Consider the following 22,024-nt stretch of genomic DNA (forward strand, 5'->3'; position numbering starts at 1 on the left):
AGGTTAGATATCCTCACTGGGTACTGCATCCTCTATATCTTTTACCCTCTCTTCTATATTTACCAACATGTTGTTTCTCTATGGTATACTCTGAATAATTTCTTCTGATTTATCTTCCAATTCACTAGTGCTTTCTTCAGCTCTAATTTTCTGTTAAACCTGTCCATTGTGTTTTTAAATTTAGTTTTTATATTTTTATTTATGTAATGCCTATTTGTTTCTTTTTCAAATATGATCCATTACTTTTTGTAGTTTTCAGTTTTTTATAGATTTAAGATGATGTTTTTGTTTATTTGTTTCCACTTGTTCAGTTGTTTTTACCCAGAATATTGTCACAAATAATTAAACTTCTTATTAGTGGAAACTGGATGCCTTTGCTTTATGTATTCTTTTCTTCTTTTTGGAGATAGTATCCTGAGGTCCTTGATTTCATCAGCCTAATGACAGACCACCTGCAATTATAAGTGACCTCTTTTAAGAATCTAAGTGTTTTCTTGTGGTAGGCTTCATCTACAAATGGACAGCATCCCTGACCTCACTACAGGATGGAAATAGCAGGCCAAGAAACCATCAGTGACAATTAAGTTTGTACCATGGGCGAACAAAAGGAGAAAGATGTCAGGGAAGACTCTATGGGGGAGTGATGGGTGGAAAATGAATAAGATCACGCAGTAAACATGGCCCAAAAGAATAGGGAAAAAGTAAGTCCTGAAAAATACTTATATTTCATGATAGAGGTAGAGAAGAAAGGGCTGAAAAGGTGACTGAGAAGTAATAGTTAAAAATCAGAAGGATAGTAGAGTTCTATATCCTGGGAATCATGAAGGGACAAGTTTCAAACTTAGAAGATGAAGATTGAAGGAGGTAATATGAACAGGCAGTTTGGCGGTCATTAATGATCTTTGAGAGAATGGTTTCAGAAGTGATAGGTAGAAGTCAGGACTCTTGGGGATGGTGTAGTGACAAAAATGGAGAGTTTGTAGATCAAGGGGTGGAGTCATGGGATAGTGCCTTGAGGAGCCAGCAGTAGGTGTTGACAAACTATGGCCTGCAGGCCAAATCTAGCCCACTGCCTGTTCTGTAAATAAAGTTTTATTGTAATGCAGCCATGCCTATTTTTTACTTACTATCCTACAGAAAAGTTGGGTAGTTGAGACAGAGACTGTATGATATGCAAAGCAAATATTTGAAAATATTTACTATCTGGCCCTTCACAGAGAATTTTTGCTAGCCCCTGAACTACATTGATGAACAAAGTTGTGCTTGTTTCTTTTCAATAGTACAGAGGACCAAATTTTAGGCCAATTAAAGGGCAAGAATGATGGTCAAAGTAGGAAAGTGGCTAATTAATTGATAAGGGTGGTTCTCAAGGAGATGGGATCTGGAAAGCTGGTGGAAAAATCAGCTTTCAAGGAGTTGGTACTAAGTCATTAGATAGGAGAGAATGAATAACTTTGTCAGAACTTTGAATTGAGAAGAAGGAATTTTTAGAAAGCTTATGACCAAAATTTCAGAGATCTTTTTCTCTTTGTAATGTGAATACCCTGAAAATTGAAAAAACCCACCCCTTTGAAAGGGTAAAGCTTTAGGAGTTCTTTCCCCCATTTCTTTCATCTTTATAACCAACTTCTTGAATTTCCTGGGGGGTGGATAGTTTCATTTTTATTCCTGAGTTGTACTTTCCACTATTTTTCTTTTCTGTTTTTTCCTCTCACTGGAACTGACTGCCCCAATCCTCCATGAACTTTTTAACATTACTCAGTCTTCAGGAGTTAAAATGGAGCTCCTCCAAAATTTAATGTAATGTATGTAATGTAAATGTATTAAACTAGAAAATGGAGATCATGACCAAGGAATGAAAGGTATCTCAAATATGATATCTATAAGTGATGTTAAAACTGCTCTAGGTTTCAAATTTGGTGAATCTTTCTCAAAACCAGGCCAAAACACATGATATTAAAACTTACATAGCTCTCGAGCTGAAAGTGTTTATTCAATCAACTAATTACTGACTGCTTTCTATCAATCAGGCATGGAGAAATGTGTAAATTTTCTTTAAGTAGTTCAGAGTGGAGAAAGGAAACAACCAAGTCAATTCCAATACAGGTAATAAAGGTAGTGATATAAAGGAACCCTGGTTACTGTGGAAATACAAAGATGGACATTTAAGCCAGTTTGGTGTTATCTAGCAGGCTTCCTAAAGGAGTTAGGCCTAGATTGCCTTAAAGCTGTGGTTTGCAGACTTTAGAGTTCCTAAGAATCACCTGGAGATCCTGTAAGTAATATTAATTTCCAGGCCCATCGTCTCAGAGCTTCTAAATCAGTTTTAGGAGTGAGGCTGAGGATTCTGAGCGGGTGGTCTGGTGGTTGTGGACCTGTGCTGAGCAACTGGCTTTAAAGGATGCATGGAAATTATTCAGCGGTAATCGAGATAATATCCCATTGAGATGCTGAGAACATAAAAATCTCAATTTCAAATGAGCCTATAGTTGCTTTGGGAGAATCTGAGGTTATGAACATTGAGTGCTTATGGTTTATGTATGTTTTTATGACTTTTTTTTTTAACTTGGTAATAGACCCGTTAGACCTGTGTGTCTCTCTTTCCCTCCTGAATGTGTCGGTGGTCCACTTAAGAGGCAAGTGACTAGAGGACAGCATGATGAAAGAGGGACTCTAATTAGTGACACAGCTAACACTGTGAAAGTGGAGGCATCTGCTACAGTTGCTAAATATAATTGCTAGAGAAAAGTTTATAAATATTCATTTAAATGTATTTCTCAAAGGCTCATGTTTGGAACCACAGCTGCTGGGTTGCCTAAAGAAACATAAATGCACCACAATTAATGCATTCTTAAAGGAAGAAAAAAAGTTTTATCTTTAATGTGCAGGCATTTGAGTAAATACCATGGATCAGCGATTTCTATAGCTAACATTTTACATGTCATATTTATTAGATGGTGTTACTACTTATACTTTAGAAATTCAGTAGTTTCTCTGATTATGGCTTTCTAGATTTAACAGTTATAAATTTAACTTGTGCCAAGTGACTAATATACTATTTAATGTCTTGTGTGATTAAGTTTTGAGTTTGCTTGCCAGAAAATTTGGCTAAAGACTGTTAAAATGAATTTCATTTTCCTTTCAAACTGAAATCTGGAAATTCCATTTCATTTTAAAATTCCAAACAAATTTTTTTTTGTTGGTTTTTTGTGGTTTTTTTTTTTTTTTTTTTTTGGTAAAAAGAGCATTGAGTTAATTCTCCATTTTGTTCTCTTGAGATGAGTGTCATAATAATTATTCGTTGACCACTTGTGCCTCAGTATGTGTCCAAATATGAATTAAAGGATGCATTCCCATAGCAGTCTCATGTAATCTCACATATTGAATTTGGTGGGTTTGTAGGAGGGGACATAGCAAATATCAGAGGCAGTAACCAGCCTGGGAAAGCCAGCTGGTGGTGCTAGGGGTGATGTGCATGCCTGAGAGGGAGATACACAAGGCATGGATCAAAAATATGAGGATTCTCAAGCATAAAGTAGGCAAGACACATCAATGACCTCATTCCCAGAGGGTAAAGCAAGGCACAAGGCACAATGCATGATGGACAGATGAGAGTGAGAACTGGGCACCAGCAAACAAAATATTGTCACGTGAGCTTGATATTGATACCAGATTTTGCCAAAGAAGATTTGTGCCTCTGGCAGACCTAAATCTAAAGTAGTGTTTCTCAACTGGGAGTGATTTTTGTCTTTTAGGGGACATTTGGCAATGTCTGGAGACATTTTTGGTTATCACAACTGGGGGTAGGAAGTATGCAGCTGGCATCTAGTGGGTAGAGGCCAGGGGTGCTGCTAAACATCTCATGTTGCACAGGACAGTCCCACAACAAGAAGGACAACAAAATCTGGCCCAAAGGTAGCATTCAAGCTGAGGGTGAGAAGCTACTCTCCTTAGCCATAGGAGAGTCTCCAAGGCTGCCATGAGGCAAAGGTGATATTGAACATAAGCATAGACCTCAAATGAAGTCTGTTAGATTTAGTAAGCTGGGTGAATTGTTACAATTTGTGTTCATTTCCAGATTTCTTAAAAAAACAACATCTTAGGTGATAATTGTATGATCTAAATTCCCCAAAGAAATGTAAAATTAAAAATATTCTCAACGATTGTGTGTTTGACAATGATACAACCATAATAATTTTTATTAAATTCAACTGAAACTTGCTTATATTATTCAGTTTTTATCAAACATGACGAGTTTTTTCAATGCTTTCACATTTCCCTTTTCTTCTTATTATTGTGGAACTACTTCTGAAATGTGGTATCCAGGTAAATCCACTGTGTGGTGTGCTTGCTTTTAGCATTACAAAGAGTACCATAAAAAAGCCTCCTGGGTTCTATGGCATTCTTCTGTTTTACATTACAAAGGTTAGTTTAAAGCCAGGCACATAGCTGCTAGGATGCACTGATTACACTGTTTGGTTTAGAAGTAAAAATCTTTTACAGTTACGATGATCATCATTGAAAATGGCATGCACAGTTTAGCATTTTTAATGTTGCTAAAATCGTTAAAATTTATATTCAGTGAAAAATGCTTAGTTCTGAATTAATGAACTTCCTATTGCCATTTTAAGATCTGAATACTGAAACCATTTGGATTTTAAGGTCTTTGACAACTGCATAAATTGGATTTCAAGAAAATGGCAAAAATATATATGCTATCTTGTCACTATTAAGAAACAGATTTCCTTTATTCTGTTTTGTTCCGATAAGAACATAGCAAAAAGGGCAGTCTCTCCAATAAATGTTGCTGGGAAAACTGGATATCCATAAGTAGAAGAATGAAATGTTATCTCTCACCATATACAAAAATCAAGTCAAAATGAATTAAAGACTTTTTTCTTTCTGGGTTTTAGAATGTTGTCATTTACATTGTATAGGATGTCAGTATTGTGCCTAATTTAATTAAAACATTTATTAAAACTTTAAATACTAGAATTTCAGAGTATTTTGTAATGAGATGGGACATGACTATGATTTTTTTTTATTTATACAGAGCCTTGTCCTTTATCTCAAGGCAAAATACTTCTAAAAAGTATTATCAAAATTTAAAATGTTACTTTTTATTTTACAAAAATTCTTTTCTGATGTAAAAAGCTGTTGATAGTATACTAGCCAGCAGATCATTTTGAGACAAACATAATTAACTGTTATTTCAAGATAAAACTTTAAACAATGAACAAGCAATTAGCTGCTTTTCAAGAGAAACATGTTTTAAAATTCTGGACCATTTTGCAAATGGATATTTGTCAGTGTTTCAATTGTAATATATTCTGAAATAAATATATTATTGTTGAAAATGAAAGGTATTACCTATCAAAACTCTCATAACTACATGGTTAAAATTCTTGGAAACAGAATTTTATAACCTATTTAAAAACTTCCAGATTTAGGGTTTCAGTGGGTTCTGAACTCATGTATTAAAAATATGAAAATTAACACATTCTGATTAGTTTCCAGGACAACTGATTGTTGCCAGGGAAGATGGACATTTACTGTCAGTGGTTCAGAACCAAAAATTATTATTGGTAGGTGTAGGTTGAAAACTGAGATTCATAACTTAGAAAATTCAGCCAGCCAGGCACAGTGGCTCACACTTTTAGTTCCAGCTACTCAGGAGGCTAAAGTGGGAGGATAAGGCCAGGAGTTCTAGACCAGCCTGGGCAGTATAGTGACAACCACCCCCACCTGCCCCCTCATCCCACCCTGGCCTCTAAAATACATTTTTAAAAAGAGAAAAGAAAATTCATCAAGTCAATATATGGGTCAACATATTTCTGTTAAGTTTTTCTTTCAGTCTGAGAGCTATGGATCCAAGTTTTGCAATGAACCTGGTGTCAGACTTTCAGATTGCTTTATCATAGAGTATGAAATTAAGATTTTCAAAATTAAGCATATTATTATAAAGCAATTGCTCATTCTAAAAAAATATTAAGAATGGTTCTACAGGAGGATATTCTATACTATTAATAATAAAACACATAGAGATACATTTATTTCATCCATTTAAAATTTTCATTGTGTGTGTTTTATAATGTATATAACATATTAGTGGCTGCTTGCCCCTTCATTGACATATTATCTATGGCTGCTTTCATGCTCCAAAAGCATAGTCGAGTAGTTGCAACAAAGACTGTGTGCCCCAAAAGCTAAAAGTATTTACTTTCTGTCCCTTTACAGATAAAGTTTGCTGACCCCAGCTAGTTCATAAGGCAACAGTGCAAAGAGGTATCTTGCACTGTCTTTTCATGCAGGCAATATTTTTCAGAATGCCTAAAAGTATTGGTTCTCATATACAGATGCACGTTGTCATCATCTGGAGAGTTTTTGAAAATACTAATGCCTGAACCCACCTCCAAGTATTCTAATGTATTATAATTAGTATAGAGTGGGGCCTGGACACCAGGATGTTTAAAAGCTCCCAGCTGGTTCTCTCATGTACAGCCAAGTTTGAGAACCACTGCCTTATGATACTGGCTGCTCCCATATGGGAAGATCACTTACTCTCTGCAGGCTGGTGTTGCCACCCAAGTAGCATTGCAAGAACCATTCTTGGTGCAAGTTGGGGGTAAATAATGCTTGAGGTGGGCTGTCCCCAGACTTAATGGAAAGAGAACAGGCTTGGGAACAGCAGCCCACAACCAAACTTTAAAATTCCTTAAACTTTCTCAGGGCTGTGACAAGAAGAAATGAGATCACCACTGTAAAATGCACTGAATCTCCTGACTTAAGATGAAATATAAAACCCAAGCGCTTCTATTGTCTATGTGTTCAGAGCTTTCCTTGGCTCTCTGGTGCCTATTTTTATCACTGAACAATGAAAATCTACTGGCAATGTTCCTGGTAGTTATCTTCCATTCAGATGTCAATGGAAGATGATCTGAAGTTCTAGAGGCATGGCTATGGTTGATTTCTTTTCCTGCAATGGTTTGGAACTAAGTATTATTTCAGTAATAATCCTATTTCTGAAAACCTTCAACATAATGATATTTTGCAGCTCTGTGCATGGCTGTTGTTGTAAACACTGTTTATAGAACCTTTATCAGCATTCGCCTCTGGAATTGATAAAACACTTAGTATAATTTGCTGTGAAACCACTGGTGTTTTTTTAACTTAATAGAGTCGGCACATATGGAGTATTCGGAAGATAGCAGTTTACATCCTATAAAATGACTTTCAAGTCTAAAGCACTTTCATCTCAGCCATTTAAAATGATTGATTAGTTAATTCACATAGCCAGGTACTGTTCTTCTCATTTTATAAATGAGGGAAATGAGGCAAAAAGAGGACAGGGGACTTCTTCAAGGCCACGCAGCAAGGTAGGGGAAATAGAGAACTAGAACTCTCCAGGCTGTTTTCCTATCTAATACTTTCCTCTACTGCAGAACAGTAACAACATGAGTCTCTAACTGCCCATTGGTTTGCATCCTATCTGGATGCAAAGCACACCCAGGAGATGCTTGTAGTAAAACACATGACCAATCACTGCTCTTTCCTTGAGGAAAACTTCTTTAAATGTTATTATTATATTTTACTTGAAATGGTATAAATGCAAATTGAGAAACAGACATTTTGCTTTTGAAAATTAAACTGGGACTCCAGGTAGATAGCATCATCCATACAGCAGCTGGGAATTAATTTCACCAATGTTCTATAGGGGCAAGTGATAATCAACAGCATGCTTTCTTAATGGCATAGTTTACCATGTGGTTATGTTGTTTATTTAATTTAGAAGGCTTTTAAAAGAGGTACTGTAAGACCTTAAATAGCCAGAAGACAAGGAAAACAGAAACGCACCCAATTTAATCAGCTGGACCTGGAAAGAATAAGTAAAATTTTGAAAAAAAAAATATCGTTAGGAGTTTATTAAAAATTTTAATTTCCAGACTAAGTACAGACAGAGAACCTTGTTCTGTACAATGTAATCATGTTTAATATTCATGACAATGACCCTGAGGCAAAGCAAGACATTCAATTATCAAACAAGATTCACTTTGCTCTATATACTTTCTAAGGCAACAGAATATATTTTTTTAAATTGTAGAAAATATTCCATGACCAGAACTAAACCATGTCTAGTCAGGATCATTTGAGGCCAGGAGTTCAAGACCAGCCTGGGCAACATAGCAAGATTCCATCTTTAAAAAAATTAAAAATAAAAAACAAATTAACTGGGAGTTCAAGGATACTGTGAGCTATGATTGTACCACTGCACTCCAGCCTAGGTGACAAAGTGAGACTGTGTCTCAAAAAAAAAAAAAAAAATCAACTAAATGAGTTTATAGTTTTGGTGCTTTAAATATAAGAAGACTTTGCTTTAGATAATAAATGTGTCCAGCAAAGAATATATATCCTAGAGAAAAAATTTTTGTGAAATGAGACTTTTTAGCACATTTATTATGGATAAAGAAGTGAATTGTATAATTTATAAATATAAACCTAGTGGATAGAAGTATACAGATAGTCCCTGACTTAGGATGATTTGACTTAAGATTTTTTAACTTTATGATGGTGCAAAAGGAGAGAGCCCACCTGACTCTGCTTTGGGGATCTAAGCTGAAGGGATTGGGTCTCTGGGACTAAGTAGAAGTCAGGCCAAGGCCCCACTAAAAATTAGGGCAACTGAAGTCCCAAAGTGTTGGGTTGGGTTTATATAAATCCCATCTATATAAATTTGAGTAAAATTCTTCTTAGAGCAAGGCTGAGCCTCTGGGTAGGATCAGTTGGTATAAGGCAGAGGAGGGATGTCCTGCTTGGATCCTCATGTGGCTTACACCATTTCACCTTCTTGAGAGGATGAAACCACTGATGTGTGTACAAATGACCACAGGTGGGTTGCACCAACAAATAGAAGGAAGACATAAGAATCTGTTTGTCATAGCTTCCAAGTAAAGCTCTATCCTTCTTCCCTCGCCAGGTTCTCTCTGGAGAAACCCCATTTTCATTTCTCCAATGTAGACAGGAAGAGGGAAACAGACCTATCTTTTCAGTACTGAGACTGGGCTGCAGCCCCATTTTTGCTGACTTCATCTTTTCAGTCTGATAATGATGTGTAGTTCAAGTTGTGTAACCTTTTTCCAAGGAACTCAATTTAGTCATAACATCATTTGCCAAAATGCATTCCAAAATACGCTCTTATTGTCAGCAGATTATGGCTAAAATTAATCAAATCACTGAAGGCTGCCCAGGACCAGCAAATTAGCATGTAATAATTTGTTCTTTACCTAATTCTTCCTTCAAACCATAGCTTCTGCCCTTCTTTGTGGGCTTTACAAGATCAAAAGGCTTGACAAACTAACACATTTTGCTTGTTTATTAATTGTTTTCAAGTATAACTGTTAGAATTTTTTAACATAATTTTAATGCATTATGGATAGTTTCTGCCAGTTAACTAAAAAGCAGTCCGAAAATAAACATGCTATAGAGAAATTTTTCTGATTTTCTCATTGTTTTGGCTTCTTTATAACAAATTGAGTGCTTTATGTTCTCAAATATTAAGTTCCTAGATTATTTAACTTAGATTTTTATTGACATGAGACTATATTCATGAATATATATGTTGATGCATCCAAATTAATTATCTTCCCTTTAGTTGATATATTTAGAAAGTAATTGCTATTACTGATATATTTTCTTATTAAGCAAGATAATGAGTGTGGATTTTTAAAATATATATAATAGACTTTAACCAAGCACAAGCTGGTATTTTATGGTCTTTGAATATTTATGTGACAAGAAAAGTTCTACTGATTCAATAAAATCTGTGAGGACAGAAAACAATTTTGTCTGATGTTTTGTCAAAGCAGTAAACTCTGTAATGTAATCTCCCTTGGGTTTATTTTTATTTCTATGATGTTTTCCTTACAAAAAATACAAATTACAATATCCCAGAAGAGGAAGGCATTTTAAATGAATCTAACCTGTTTTCCTTTTTCTATTCTTGAAAAATATTATTTATTGTAAAATAATATATGAAACAGTTTCATATACTAGTTTTTATATTGGACTTGTGTGTAATACATCTTTTAAAAAGTGATGTGGACTGAATACTGAAGACACAGAGTCTAAATTTTCTAATTCTTGGAGTTTGAAACCTATCTAAGCTGAATAACTCAATTTCACTTAGAGGCAGGTTTAACTTTGAAGGAAATGCTGACAAAAACTGTGTGGCATGCAAAGCTAAAAAAAATTTGCTCTCTGGCCTTCACAGAAAATGTAATCCAGCTGCATTATTAGAATTATTTGAGCACTTATTGGATTCATGGAAAGTAGTCATTAAGATTAAAAGTTTGGCATTACTGCACTGGAATTGTAGCATATGGAATTATTACATTTGCAGGACATACTGTCTCTGTCACAACTATTGAACTCTGCCTTGTAGCATGAAAGCAGCCATAGACAATATGTAAAGAAATGAGTGTCAATAAAACTTTATTTGTAAAAACAGGATCAGGCTGGATTTGGAGCACCAGTAATTTGCCAGCCCCTTCAAATCTTTGTTATTCAAAGAACACCACACTATTCTTTGAATAACAAAGAAGAATTGCCCCCAGCTGAAAACATCAGCATTCCCTGGAGGCTTTAGAGATGCAGCATCTCAGGTTCCACCACAGACCTTCTGAATTTGAATCTACATTTTAACAAGATCCTGGGGAGATTCGTATGCTTCTTAAATTTTGAGGACCACTGGCCTAAACTACTTTTCAAAGTCAAGAAACAAGTAGCTCCCAGGAAGTTCTGTGAACTAATAAGTATTTTGACTGGTGGACTTAACACTAGGCTTAGCAGGTAAAGAGCATGCTGTTTTACCATGGTATATTTCTAAATGCTAGAATGTGGAAATCTTTATCTGGGCCACCAATAATGTCCACTTCCTGCTGTAGGTCTTCTCAGATGGTCTATTCCATTTCTTTACAAAGGAATCTCCTAATTTCTTCCTCTGGAAAATATTAGCTATGGGCACTTCTGCATGAGGGAATGGGTGGGGTAAGTTATTTCATATATAGGTATGTAAGTATTCCTTCCATTTTCTGTCCATGTCTTGTGCCACCCAATTTTGTACCTGGAATTTCTAGGTCCCAAACTTTTTGTCATTCATCAAGTCAGATCAATTGCCCCCTTTGTTGTAGATCCCTCTGACCATACTTAGGCTTCCTAGACTCTGTGCTGATACTCAGTGGTGGGCCACCAATGGGTTGGACCACAACAGGGTTTCTTGGCCTCGGCATTATTGACATGTGGGGCCAGACAATTCTTTGTTGTGTAGGGCAGTCCTGTGCATTGTAAGGTGTTTAGAAGCATCCTTAGCCTCTCCTCCTTTAATGCCAATAGAATCCCCCACCTCCAGTTGTGATGGCCAGAAATGTTTCCATATATTGTTAAATGTACTCCAGGGGACAAAATTGTCCCTAGCTGATAACCACTGAGTCCAAGGGGTGCTGAAAAATCAGATTCTCCCAGGTTATCTCTAGAAAGCTAGAGGCCCAGGACATTGGCCTCCAGCCTTGAGTGTTCCCTCTGTTTTCCTAGTGAGGCTTAATAAGATTAATATTACTCTCCATGTGGGTTATGAAGTGAGAAGTTTGGGAAGCAAAGTCAAAGCCACAGCTAACTTCCCGAGGCCCTGCCACTCCATGACCTCTGCATTTTCCCAACCCACTTAGCTTTCCCTTGACCACTGATCCATCTTCTTCCTATTGTCTCTGGCAGGATAAGTTCTGATTTGATTTTTTTTCTTTATAGCCATTTAAAATAATCTCTTGTGAGAGAAGAAATGAATATGTATTGTCTACTTGGCATTTTGAATTGAAATCTCTATCAAAATGACCTCTAAAGTAATATACTGAGGATTGAGAAACAAATTGACTTTTGTGGTTTAGAAATCTTTCAAATTGGAATTTTGCTATTGCTTCATTTTAATTATTTGGCACATGGTATATTTTTTAAAAATCATCACCAAATGATTTAATTTTTTGTAGCTGATTCCATGACTGGCTCATCACAAGTCAGGGTTGGTAATATGGCTGTCCTTTGTGAGGAAGAGAGCTGGCATATGCTTAGTTTTGTTTGAGTAATGATGGCCCTCAAAAATCTTTTCAATCTGATCAAACCTAATTTATTTATTCTTGTTAAAAATCACTTTATACTATGCAGGGATTAAAATATTAAGTTTTCAAATATTGGACTTTATTTTCCATTTGGTTATTTCCCAAATTTGTGGTATGCAAATTTGCAGTTTATTCAATTGACTGTAATAATGGTTGCCAGAGGGAGTAAGTCTAGGTCAGCCAGAGAATCGACTGTGTAATCTACCTCCTGAGAGGAAGGTACTGCAGAGCAAATCTGATTTACAGTTTCATTTGGATATTTCATCATTTTCCAGAGAGGAAAAAAAAGATTACATCTAGCCCATGCTACTGTTAGTACACACTGTACCTTTGTGAGTATTGGAGACTATTTACAAAAGTGGCCCCAATTTTTTCATCTTTGCCTTTGTCCATATTCTTTGCACTGTGATTTTTTGGCTCTTCCCATCAATAGTTGGAGTCCTCAAGAGGCCCTGTATACTTCTGCTCTCTTTGTCTTGGAGACACTCACCTCCCATGAGATTAAGCCAGAGCTTAACTGCTGGAAGATGATAGGCCACGTGGGCTAGAGAAGAGCCATCCCAGCTGAGGCTACACTAGAGCACCAGTCCTAGCCAAACCAGCATTTGACTGCAGATGTGTGAGTGAACCCATCTGAGACTAGAAGAACTGGCCAGCTGAGCCCTGTCCAACCACCAACCTGCAGAGTTGTGAGCTCAGTAAAGAGAAGTAATACATAGTTGTTTTAAGCCACTGAATTTCAGGATAATTTGTCATATGACAAAAGCTAACTAAAATAGTGAGAATTGTAAAAAGGTACCCCTTTGGGTGCATGAGTTAAGTAATAGCACCCCTTATTCTGACATTACTCTATTCCTTGCATGTCCATATGCAAGGCTACAGCATTCACAATTGGAAGCCATGAAATGCAGAGTCAGGTTGCTACCCTCCATTCTAGACACAGCCATTTAGAAGCTGTGCGATCTTGAGGAGGACCTCATCTTCATAAGTCTATATATTACTTTCCCAAGTTCAAGTATTAGAAAGGACTCACCACAAAGTATACTCTTGGGAGGCTTTTGTTTAAAGACAAAGGATATGGTACAGCAAGAGAAGACAAATGAGGGCAAGCATCAGGTGTCTGAGAGACATTCCAAGGACCCAGAGCCTTTTCCTTTGATCACAAAGGGCCAGGCTGAGTCATTGGCTTGAACACCAAGATCTGTGTGAGGAATCTTGGTGTGGGGAGAGTTCAGAGCAGCTCTCAATGCAGGACACTCCTAAATCCCTTTGGTCATAATCAAACTAGAGTTGTCCAACCAGTTAGGGCAGTTGCAAACCTGCAGTAACGAAACTCACGGGGATTAGCCAGGAGAGTTTGTAATCACCAAAAAATACATCTTAAATCTCACTGCCCTTATTTTGGCTGAGTGTCAGAAACCACACCTCCAGCATCCTCAGAGATAAAGATAGAGCTTTTTCCAGTCCAACTGAAAATCAATTCTGTCTGTACAGCCTTGGTTTCCTTATTTATGAAATGCAGTTAATTATAAACCTTTTCATAGGATTGCTATGAGGATTGTATGAGATGATTCATGCAGAATGCTTACTACACATGCCTGAAACTTAATAAATACTCAAAAACTCTGCTACTGTTAGTATTTAAATGAAGAATACTCAACCAGCAGTCAGGAGTCAGATTTGAGCCGTGATTATAGCACTTGGATGCAGCACTTTAGCTACCTGGGCCTCAATTTCCTCAAGTGAAATTAGGGAAGTAATGATCAGGTTGGTCGCAGCCTATGATGATGTCATGAACACCTTCAACTGAACTGATGCCCCAGAAGCCAAGCAAGTGTACCATTTTTATTATCATTAGGTCATACAGGTTAGCATCTAGTAGGTGAAAGAGGTAGAAAAATTACTTTTATTTATTCCTAATTCCAAGAGGGTAATGTATAATTACATGGATAATCTAGTAAGCAATTTCAGAAAGCAGGTGAACTGAAGAAGGCTCTAGGTTTAGAAAAAGCTCTTGAGACAAAGTGTAAGAAACTTTTGGCAATGAAAGTCTGGGGATCACAGAGAATAATATTTTTAGGGCTACTTTGATGGTGGGACCCCACTGTGGTCCATAGACCATTGGTGACCAGGGGTTTTTCACTAGCGGTCAGTGCACTGATGGGGACCTTAAGTTGGGATGTCACTTGCTAAACACTTAAGAAAGGAGTGAATGAAAAGCTTGGTTTGCCACAATGCCCTTCTTAACTGACACTTGACTTCACTTCTGAAACAATCTTGATATCCTTGTGACACTCCTGGATGCCTTAATTCCCATGACTCTGCAGAGGTGTGCCTTCCTGTTTGTTACCTGTACTTTCCCACCCTCCTCCCTGCTTTACATCCACAGTTGCTAGGGCTAGACCCTGAGGGTAAGTGTGGCTACTCCCTGCAGAAGTAGCTCAATGGCTAGGAGCAGAACTAATGACTTACAGCAGAGATTGGCAAATGTTTTTTGTAAAGGGCCAGATAGTAACTATTTAAGACTTCACTTCTGTCACAATGACTCAACTCTGCCATTGGCAGAGTAGCACCAAAGCAGCCATAGACAATATGTAAATTAAATTATGGGCATGTCTGCATTCCAATACAATTTTATTTAGAAAGTGGGGGCAATGAGTTTTGACCCTCAAGCTATAGTTTGCTGACCCTTGGGTTGGCAGAAATAAAATACATACGTTGTTAGGGCTGGGCAATAGGGTGTTTTCAGAATTCTTTTAAAACAAACACAGGAAAATCTTGTCCATTTTTCACTTAAAAATGACAGCACTATAAAGACATCAATATTAATTCTTAACAGAGTAGCCATCAAGGAGATATAATTCAGAAAATAACAGTAGTCCAGTGAATGACTTCTCCAGGTATTGAAGGTTGTATTCATTCTAGTTGGGAAGCTAGCAAGCCTCTCAAAATGAGAATGTTGAGAACCTAAATGAAAGTTCATATCTGAATTAGATCTCTGACATGGAGAACAAAAGGCATTTTTGAAACTTGAATACCTGTAGAAGCATCCTCAAGTTCAAGGCTGCTGGAATTAGAAGCAACAATGAAACTCATCTCACTTCGTTATCCTTTTCAAAATGCATTAATACTTTTTAAAAAATTCAGCCATGGACTCAAGGTAATGAATACCATTTGACAAATGTGATGTTTCTACACAAAAAGTAAAGAAAAGGCCTGAAAAGACCTGGAAGGGTTGACATTTTGACATTTAAAAGAAAACTTTTATTGAGGAAAAAGTATAAATGATTTATGCTACAGTTTGATTTTCCTGGTTTTCAAAACAGCCAAGATATAGAAACTATAGCCTCATTAAATCTAAGGAAATGAGAGAGTTGATCAAGTGTGCTTATTGGGTACATCATAGATAAAATGCAAATACTTACTGAGAAATATGATTAAATGCATAGTGTTTCCAGGTCACTTTATTATGTATGTCTAAATTAATTTCTTTTAGGAAAAAGGTATAATACATAAATTATAATTTACATATTTTCATCTCAACTTGAATTATAACTAATATTAAAACTTAGGATCTTGGGTTCATGGGTTAATTAAGAATACTGAAAGTAGTTTTTTCCTGGTAATTTTTAAAAATAGAACTTGAGAATTGCTTAGCAACATAATCTAACATTTAGAAAGTAAAAAATAAAAGACACTAATAATCCCTTTATATTATTTATTATTTCTTCTTAAAGAGTTCATCCTTTTTTTTTTTTTTTGAGACAGAGTCTCACTCTGTTGCCCAGGATAAAGTGCTGTGGCGTCAACCTAGCTCACAGCAACCTCAAACTCCTATGCTCACGCAATCCTTCTGCCTCAGCCTCCCAAGTAGCTGGGAATACTGGCATGCGCCACCACACCTGGCTAATTTTTTCTATATATTTTAGTTGGCCAATTAATTTCTTTCTATTTATAGTAGAGACGGGGACTCGCTCTTGCTCAGGCTGGTCTCAAACTCCTGACCTGGAGCCATCCACCCACCTCGGCCTCCTAGAGTGCTAGAATTACAGGCATGAGCCACCGCACCTGGCCTAGAGTTCACTCTTAAAACACTACATCATTAAATAAGGTGCCCTTGTAGTCTGAAAGCAACATATGGACAGAGTAAATATAATTCAGATTAAGCTCACTGTTTTATATGAAATGGCAATATAGCCAGACATTTTACATACCTGCAACTTGTCAACCCCTAATTTGTGGTTTCCCATAGGACTAAGGCACTTTAGCGTATTTTTTCTAACTACAGTTGTTTGCTATTTTAACCACAATAAATGTACCAAAAGTTTTTAAAGCATTATATTTTCTACTTCATTTAAAGATAAACATCTGTTTGCTTTAAAATTGGAATAAAATCTATGAATCATACAAAAAGTGACACATTTTATGGGCCATATGCACAAACTCTAGAAATGGGCTAATTTCCAAAATTTATTATGGACAGGCAATTATGTCCTTGAAATTTCACAAGTGTGTATGATTCATTACCTAAGCCACATTGTGCATTTTTGCATTTAAATGCTTTTGTAAGAAGGCAGCCACTAGGGCATGTTTGTTTTTTGGACTCATAGTTACAGAGGTGTGGCCAAGATAAATGATAACTGAAATTAGCCTAAGTTTATGAAATAGGAATTACTATCTTCAGAAAAGGTAGCTTTAGAAGTAACAGTGCTGACAAAATGAATCTTCATTCCTTCAAGTTAAGCAGGAAAAGAGATGTTTCAAAGAATGGTGTATAACACGGGTTGTACCCTCATCTGAAAATTAAAATCTGGGCTACAAATGGGTATAGTTATGCTGTATAATTTCTGCAAAATTTGGGTTTACCTTTTATGGCCTTGTGTGATCTATGATGTGGAGCACAGTAAAATATAAACATAGATTTTTCAACAAAAGAAAGGTTAGAATCATAATCTTCCCTTTCTATGGTTTAACAAGCCAGCCAAGCAGTTTGTTTAGGGTGAGATTTAATTCAGTGAGGAATCTTTCTGACATTCCACATAATTTATATAAAATAAAAGGCATATATGCACCTGACTAGAAGAAACATATTTATGTATGCAATTTTTTGTTGGCTGGTTATCTCTGAATTATTTTAGATTTTGGCAGAAAACCATAATAATGTCCACTTTCCAGGATGTAGTTGCATCTGGTAGAGATGATGGGGAGTTTCCCTAGCAGGTAGACTTTTCTGATGAGTGTAAGTTGCAACCAAAATCTGTGGTTCCGCATTATCCTTTCCCATTAAAAGACCCTTTTTCTATGTTGTGCAATCATACACTTTTATTGGGAGATTATGGAAAGGGCTTTCCCCTCTTGTAACTTGTGAATCACAAAATATTACTGTAGTATTCCTATCTGCCTTACAGTGGAAAGTTTCACAATAAGCTCTATCCTCACTTTTGAACATATTTTCTTATTTCAGGGAGAGAACAAGTTTTGCATTAAAATAGTTTAGATGTATGAGGTAATTGGATTCAGCCTAGTAATATAATATGCATGCAAATGGAATTGTCTTCAACCCTCTTTCCTTTCCCCTTTCCTTTCCCCTTTCCCCTTTCCCCTCTTCCCTTCCCTTCCCTTCCCTTCCCTTCCCTTCCCTTCCCTTCCCTTCCCTTCCCTCCCCTCCCCTCCCCTTCCCTCCCCTCCCCTTCCCTCCCCTCCCCTCCCCTTCCCTCCCCTCCCCTTCCCTTCCCTTCCCCTCCCCTCCCCTTTCCATCCCCTCTCCTCCTCTCCCCTTTCCATCCCCTCTCCTCCTCTCTCCTTTCCTTCCCTTTCCTTCCCTTCCCCTCCCCTCCACTCCACTCCCCTTCCCTCTCTTTTCCTTCCCTTCTCTGATTCCAGTCAGGGCCAGGCCATCCATCTGGTGCTAGAAATCATCTCCCCCTCAAAGGCCTGCCTCAGTGGTGGTACAGTGTTCCTTGATATGGGCACGGCCAAGTCAAGTGCAAGGGCAAGGTGTTCCTATGCAAACTCCTTCTAAGTGTGTACTTCATATAAATGTATGCATTCTTGGGAGATGAGACAAGTTTCTGCATCTTTTAAGTTACTAAGCCTCTCTCCACTCCTCCCTGTAAATAGGTATGGTATTCGCAGAACTCTCTTCATTGGTAAATAAGCCAACTTATATACAGGTAGGTAGCTAGAAGAGATCTTTTGGCCCTTGTGGTTATTAACTGAGAGTTCTAATTCTTTCAGTTCAATTCAACAAATGTTTATTGTGCACCTGTTATGTGCTAGCTGTACTGTGAGGCATGGATGAGACATAACACCTGCCCCCGAGGAGCACACAGGCTACAAGGGAAAAGACACAAATATAGCTTTAGTACATCTCATACATTACTGGTACTTTCCTGCCAAAGTGCCTCTTTTAATAAATGTCAGGGATTGTTCTGAGCCCTTGACATTTATTAGCTCATTTCATTTTCACACAAACACCATTGTACAGATGATACAATTGAGGTTCAATAACTTTTGAAAAGTTACAGAGTTTCATGCCCGCCTCACTTATAACTAATTCAAGGAGTTGTTGCTTCTGCATTTTCATGGGATTCAGAGCTATTTGATTGTGCATCCTTCTTAACTTCTAGACTTTCTTTTAAAGCTTTCTGATTTTATCTAATCATTTCTTTTAAAATGACACATTGTCTCCTCTCCAACACAAGGAATGTATTATGAGCCTCTTTTCCCTTAGATTCTGGGTCTAGCCTATTCTCATTCTCCGGGGCCATTTCTCTCCATACTGAGATACTTTGACCATCAACTCTCTTCTCCAAATTCCAGGGCACTCACACCTTAGTTTCTACCAGGAGAATGAGTATACTGGTTACCTGCTCCTGCAGAGCATGTTTTGTCTTTTCTTTTTCTCAGCCTTTCTATTGCATTAGCCCTATGGCTTAGTTTTGCAAAATCACAAATTCCATTTAGGCCTTTCCCCAAACAAAGAAGTGGCTCTCTTGGAAGGAGGAACTTGGCTATCCTCTTAGAATAATTAGCTTCCACTGCAGCCAGCTTTGACAATATCATTTTTTTCCCTCAGTCACCTCACTTGTGACTCTAATTTGCACAAAGGCATTGACTAAACCTTTTTAAAGGAAACAGTGGAGTTGTTTTGATGCTCATTCTTGGTGACTGAGTCTTTGCCTGGTTGGGGTTCTAAATACAAAACCTTTATGTGCCTGTGAGTGATCTAGTGTTAGGAAATTAATTTTCTCCTCTCCAAGGCTTTTTTGTTTTTGTTTTTGTCATAAAGGGAAAAAACATGAATGCTGCCGTTGCTGTCCTAAACACCCCCTCCCAAGAAGAGGAGATATTTTCTGAGTAGGGTGGGACAGATACACCTTTTCTTTTCTTTTCTTTTCTTTTTTTTTTTTTTTTTTTGAGACAGATTCTTCCTCTCTTGCCTGGGCTAGAGTACCGTGGAGTCAGCCTAGCTCCCAGCAACCTCAAATTCCTGGGCTCAAGCAATCCTCCTTCCTCAGCCTCCCGAGTAGCTGGGACTACAGGCATGCACCACCATGCCTGGCTAATTTTTTCTCTATGTATATTTTTTAGTTTGCCAATTAATTTCTTTCTATTTTTAGTAGAGACAGGGTCTTGCTCTTGCTCAGGCTCGTTTCAAACTCCTGACCTTGATCTATCCTCCTGCCTCGGCCTCTCAGAGTGCTAGGATTACAGGCATGAGCCACTGCGCCCAGCCACCTTTTCTTAAATACGGACTTAGAGTAGCGCCTGGCACATGGCTGAGTCATGCATTGGGCCACATCAGTGAGCGTCACAGATACTGTGCAGGGAACTGTAACATCTCGCACAGGCAGGCTTATCTTGGGAGAAAGGCCAAAGGATCTTTCTCCTTAACATCTCTTATGGACTTTTAAAAACTATGTGTTGGATTTAGCTGAACAAACTAATCCCATGCTGAGTCTGAAAGGTCACACAGCTGGTACAGGAAAAATGTCCAACTTCAAAGCCAAGCTTTTCTCTTTTGCTGCAAGGATAGGAGCAGGAGATTTGAAAAGTGGAGCAGTGTGCATGGCGGCTCAGAGCTTTTGATGGGGAAGAGCAGTGGAGAGAACCAAGAAGATGAATAACCTGGCAGAGTAGCAGGCCTGGATTGTGGCGTAATGGGAAGTATGCTGGCAGGGTTCGAGTGGGACTGAACATTGGACAATGGTGCATGTCTGTGTGTGTTAGGAGGAGGCAAGTGGGTAATGCAAAGAGTTTGAAAATGTTAGGAGGTGCCAAACAGACTGAAGGGGTGAAAATCTAGAGGTACTTTGAGCAATAAGGAAGCAATGATAGCAATTCAAACAAATAATCCTAAATTATCATTAAAACCCTGAGGTGTACATTCCTGGACTCATGATTAATGCTAAAATTAAAGATGATTTTTTTTGTAGGCAAGTATTCCTTAAGAGGCTTTTCTGTTATGTTCATTTATTAGCTCAATTTTTTTAACTGCAAAAATAAAAGTAAAAAATGATCATTACTGCCATTGTTCAGGAATATTAGGTTATACAAAGTTGTTAATTGAGGATTCAGAGAGAAATCATCTGAACCTGACTGGGAAAACTATAGTTACGATTTATGAGGAATGCTCACATATTCTAGGAGTACACTATTTCCTATATTTTGTAAATTTGAAATATCTAGTTTATGAAATTGGTTTGGGATATGGTATTAAGGTAATGAAGTACACTATTATGAACTATCTAGATTAAGTAAGGTAAGGAAACTGTCAGGGGCTATTTTTTTCCTTACTGAATATTCTGAAAACCAAGTCTGCCCTTGAGTTTAATGACTATGTAGGTGCTTTGCAACAGTGATTTATACTCTGTACTTAGAGTGGGTTAAGAGGTCAACTGTGGCTTTGTAGAATGAACCTTGAGAAAGATTCACCAATAGAAAAAAGGCAATTGAAAAAAATAGTTTTTTATGTGGTTAGATTGCTTTACTGTTAATTTCTGATGTCAAATCCTACCTTCATGATGAAAAAGACTTTATAAAGAATAATATAATTTTATTCTGCATTTGGTTTAATTTAACTTAGAAACATAACAAAAAGTATGTGTGATTGTCTCCAAAACATATTAATTTATAAACAGTAGAAATGTATTGCTTACAGTTCTGGAGGTTGGGAAGTCCAAAATAAAGGTGCCAGTATATTCAGTGTCTGGTGAGGGCTTGCTCTGCTTCAAAGATGTTGCCTTCTCGTTGCATTCTCACATGGTGGGAGTGGGGATTGCTGTGTCCTCATGTAGTGGAAGGAGCTGGAGAGCTTCCTTCAACCCCTTTTATAAGGGTACGAATCTCATTCATGAGGATGGACCCCTCATGACTTAGTCACTTCCTAAAAGGCCCCACCTTCTAGTATCACTCAATGGGGATTAGGTTTCAACATGAATTTTGAAGGGACATATTCAGACTATAGCAGAGCTCATGTGCAGTCATGTGCCTAGTTGTATATGTGTGTCCTGGATAGCACATGGTGCTATGGGAAAGGCAGCTTGAAAGGGGGGTTATCACATTATCTGTATGTATCTGTCTATGATTTATAAGCTGAAATAAATCATTCAACCACCCATTTATTCAATAAACATTTATGAAACATCCATTGTAGGCATTGATTGAACACCTACCATGTGCTGATCAGTGTGTTTGATACAATGCAAATAACAAAGATGGATAAAACAGTCTCTTGTCTGGAAGAATTCATACACTATTGGGGGATACAGACATTATTTTTAAAAATACAAATTGATAAGTGTTAGAAATGGATATAAAACATTTTAGAAATTTAGGAATGGTTGCCTAATGTTGCC

The 22,024-nt window shown here is 37.4% G+C and overlaps 2 protein-coding genes across 5 annotated transcripts in view; both read left to right on the forward strand.

The window, feature by feature from the left end:
- The window catches only part of LOC105882445 (glia maturation factor beta), a 902,793-nt gene that overhangs the window by 511,300 nt on the left and 369,469 nt on the right, over positions 1-22,024 (forward strand). The gene's annotated exons all lie outside the window — the stretch shown is intronic.
- FRMPD4 (FERM and PDZ domain containing 4) overlaps positions 1-22,024 on the forward strand; it is a 539,531-nt gene that overhangs the window by 172,545 nt on the left and 344,962 nt on the right. The window lies entirely within an intron of this gene.

This window comes from Microcebus murinus, chromosome X (assembly GCF_040939455.1).
Source record: "Microcebus murinus isolate Inina chromosome X, M.murinus_Inina_mat1.0, whole genome shotgun sequence".
NCBI classification, from domain to species: Eukaryota; Metazoa; Chordata; class Mammalia; order Primates; family Cheirogaleidae; genus Microcebus; species Microcebus murinus.